Source organism: Triticum dicoccoides, chromosome 2B, assembly GCF_002162155.2.
Source record: "Triticum dicoccoides isolate Atlit2015 ecotype Zavitan chromosome 2B, WEW_v2.0, whole genome shotgun sequence".
Lineage (NCBI taxonomy): Eukaryota > Viridiplantae > Streptophyta > Magnoliopsida > Poales > Poaceae > Triticum > Triticum dicoccoides.
Window position 1 is genome coordinate 488,495,711 of NC_041383.1, and position 4,175 is coordinate 488,499,885.

The 4,175-nt window shown below is 48.5% G+C and overlaps 1 long non-coding RNA gene across 2 annotated transcripts; it reads left to right on the plus strand.

Annotated features, from left to right (window-relative positions):
* Positions 1 to 891: 891 nt before the first annotated feature.
* On the plus strand, positions 892 to 2,760 carry LOC119364388. 2 transcript variants are annotated; one of them, XR_005174906.1, is made up of 2 exons: positions 892 to 1,768; positions 1,846 to 2,760. It is a non-coding gene; the product is annotated as an uncharacterized LOC119364388 (long non-coding RNA). The 2 variants fall into 2 exon arrangements; XR_005174907.1 differs by having other exon boundaries at positions 896 to 1,768; positions 2,301 to 2,760.
* The last annotated feature ends 1,415 nt before the right edge of the window (positions 2,761 to 4,175 follow it).

Consider the following 4,175-nt stretch of genomic DNA (forward strand, 5'->3'; position numbering starts at 1 on the left):
AGAGAGGCATCTCACCAAGACTGATCGTAAAATGGACCAAGAATAATCCACCTTGGTCGTACAACCTCCCTCTTGTTGCTGGTCAAAGTGATGGTCGTCCATGCGACCCTAGATAGGCAAGCTCGCCAATAATCACACAAGTTGCTAGTCCCCAAAGACAACCACTGCATGCTTGTGGCCCAAACATATGTATGGATAAGGTGTCTTTTTTAGTACACAATGGAACAACTTTGATGTGGCATCCGTGATTTCGAACTAGAAATCCCCACACTTAGTGAGGGTTGGGTTGATGATGCATATGTATGTTACACCACAGTTCAAGCCGACGACGGGGATTCATGCATGCATGTGTGCATAATATATGCGCTTAAACTTTAAGTAGGTCTGAATCTCACCATGCCCTATACTACGATAACATGAACCAAATGAAGAATCCGCCATGGCAACGTATCTTGTTGTCGGTCAAGGTGATCATGGATGTCCACACGGGCCCACGAATATATAGGCTTGTCGCTGATAACCACGCAAGGGAGTGTAACATTCGAAGACAACCACTACATGCATATATATGGAGGTGATGCGTGCATGCATGTTTGAATACCATTTCACAACATTGATGTGGCGCATGCGTCGAAAACCGTACACTCTCCCCACACAGAGCGAGATCGGTTCATGACATGTCGTTGTACTAGCCACTTCGACTTGATGGGAGGGATTCATGCGTACACATGCATGCGTGTGTGCTCATATAATAACACCCTTAAGACTCTTATTCTACACACCGAAACGTCTTATTCTGCTAACACTTTCGTGCTACTCGATTCACCTACCCGGACCGCACAGTAGCAACAGAAAACTGCATTAGGCCAACCCTCACACCCCACTTTCTACCCCGCACTCACGCAGCAACCCACGCCTTGTTGCCCATCTTCCCCACCACGACCACGGGCGCCCCAGCAACCCCACCCCTTCCCACTCCCGCGGCACGCCACCACTCCACCCCTCCGGCGCGCCACCACCCTACACCTCCGGCGCGCCACCACCTCCCAGCCCCGCGGCGCTCCACCACCCCACCCCTCCGGCGCGCCCCCAACTCCGGTGCACCCCCGCGGCGATGGCGGGATCCGGCCGCCACTGGCCCCCGGCGAGGCCTGCTCCACCGGATCCGGCGGCCACCGCCCCCCTACGACCACTACCGGAGCTCCTCCCCGCGATCCTCCTCCGCCTCCCTCTCCCGCACCTGCCCGGCCTCCCACCGCCGCCCTCACCTCCCCTCCAGTGGATGTGGACATCGGCGACCATCGCATCTGGCCTGCACCGCGCCTGTAGCCACTGGATCAATGGATCCCCCATGCGTGTGTTCCCCAGTCAGCCCCACCTCGCCGACCCTACTTCCTTCTTCGCTGGCGCCGGCGCCCTGGCCCTGCCCGAGCCCACTTCTTTCTCTCCCCTACCCCGTGGTTTGGATCCCGTGTTGCGGCCCCTACACCGACGCCATCTCCTCCAGCCAACTCCCATCCCCTAGCGCTCACCTCCCACCTTGGGGGGTCACTGGATCGGGATCCAGGCCGGGGGCTTCCCCCAACTATGCAACGCCGCCAGATCAGCCTCCCCGCGCCCCCGAGATTCCAGATAGGGCCTCCCCCCAAGGAATTGTTGCGGGATCCACAACCCCCCACCGGTGAGCCGGCCCTCTGCCCACCTCCGCAGCTGGAGCAGCACGGCCGTGCTGGTGCAGTGCATCGCGACTCCGCGTGCAGTACAGTGGGTGTGTGCCCCCTCAATTTCTCCTCCCCACAGTATGAAGTTTGTTTTTGGTTGATGTTGAATTCATCCGCGCTGCAGTATGCTTGTGGGTGTGAAGCAGTGTGCTCGGTTGCCGCTCCCCCGTGTAGCTCGCTTGCCGCCCCCGTGCAGCTCACCTACGGCGAGCAGTATGTTTGTGGGTGTGAAGCAGTGCGCTCGGTTGCCACTACCCGTGCAGCTCACCTCCGGCGAGCAGTATGCTTGTGGGTGTGAAGCAGTGCGCTCGTTTGCTCAAGGGGGAAAGTGCTAGAGGATAAAGAAGGAGCGTGTGGTTGAGAAAAAGTGCCCGAGTGGCATTTTATTTTGAGTTTAAAATTTATTGGGGGAAGTTGGTCTTGCAGTACACTATTTTGATTTTTTTGCCGTTGAAATATCTTCAGTGTCCTGCAGTTTGCTATGCGATGGGTTTAGTTAACCCGTTTCTTTTATAGTTAGAAAATAAATTAAAGAAATCAGCTCCTTTTCCTGATGCAGGGTTACATTGTATCATGCAGTACTCTTGGGCTCCTAATGCGGTTCAGTTGCAGCGATGCTGCAGTGCGGCCGCTCTCTCTGCTGCCAGATCTACGACCGTTGCTCGACGTGAGCACCTCGGGCGCATCACGAGCCGTTCATTTGGGCGCAACATTGCAGTCCGCATGGGTCGTCGCTGTGCTGCAGCTGGGTGTGCAGTCCACCGGTGAGGGTGCTTGCAGTGTCTTGAACAAATTTGTTAGCAGAGAGACACAAAAAATGTAGTCCAGTCCATTTGTGTAGCAGCCCATTACCACTCTTTATGAAGTGCAATTTGTTTCGTGTGTCTCAAAATTCAGTCGACTACATGATCACTTGTAGTGTGTTTGGTCCTAGGATGTGGTTTACTTTTAAAAGTGATGTTGTTCACTTGCGCTCAACATGAAAGTGCATTTTTTTGTAAAACGAAACAACTCGATAGCAATGAGGTTCACTTCGCCATATGTCGCGGTTCATTTGTCCCCGTCTGTGCGGTCCACTCCCGTTCATAAAAAAAAAGTTGGAAAAAAGACAACAAAAACTCGTCTGAGAAAAATTTACGTCCGATAAAAGAAATCATGAAGTTCATTTGACTGTCTGTTGCAGTGCGGTTTTCAGTTTGAAGCAGTGCGTTCTTCTGTCTGACGACGATTTTGGTGTCACGAAAAAACAGTGTCCGCTTTTTGCTAATTTTAAAACTGCTCTTAAACCGTAAGGACTTAGAACGTGTGTTCTACATGAAAAAGTTGCGTCTCATCGATAGCTTTCCAACGGCATATCATTTGAATCATTTCGACAAACGGTTTGTAAAAATTTCAAAAAAACGGCCGCTGCCACTCGTCCTCCGCCGCACGATTTACAAAATTAACTTAAAACGGTAAGGAATCTCAAAACCATTCCTACATATGAAAGTTGCGCCTTATCCATAGCTTTTCAACGACGTATCATATGCCTCGTTTCGACAAACGGTTCAAAAACTAGAGCGAAAACAGTACCGAAAATTTGAAAAAAATTGAAAAACAGAATTCCGTGATTTAGTAAATTTGAAACTGCTCTTAAACCATAACGAATTAGAGAAAGATTTATATATGAAAAAGATGCGCCTCGACGATATCTATCCAACGGCGTATCATTTGCTTCATTCCGACAAGCGGTTTGGAAAAAAACGCGAAAAAACGCTCGCTGCCACTCGTCATCCGCCGCACTATTTTCAAAACTACTCTTAAACCGTGTGGAATCTCGAAAAGTGTTCGACAAGTCGAAGTTGCGCCTAATCCATAGCTTTTCAACGGTATATTACACGCCTCATTCCGATAAATGGTTAAAAAATTAAAACGAAAACAGTACCGAAAAAATAACGCGTGCAGTTTTTTCGACGAGAAGTTCAGTAGTCTCTATTGCAGTGCTCGTCGTCAAAATGATGCAGTGCGCTTCTGTTGAGCGTGCAGTGCCGAAGTGGTGTGCAGAATAGTTATTCTGCTAATATTAGCAGAATAGACCGTGTGTGTGTATATATATATATATATATATATATATATATATATATATGGAAAATCCATCCTACCACCCGGTGGTAGTTACCCCACATGTCTCATATACTAGCATGTGGTACTATATATACTATTTTAATATTTTAAATATGTTCATATACTATATCTAAGATATTTCAAAACAAGTTACATGAAAAAATTGCATATGAGCCCGTAGTTTTTATTATATTTGTGAAATACATACATATTTGTACGTAAAAAAGAGCATACTCAAAAAATGATACATACTACCTAAAAATTTGTATATATACTACCTAATCATTGTTATATACTACATACTACACGTACATACTCTCGGTTTCGACAGATACTACATATAACATACAA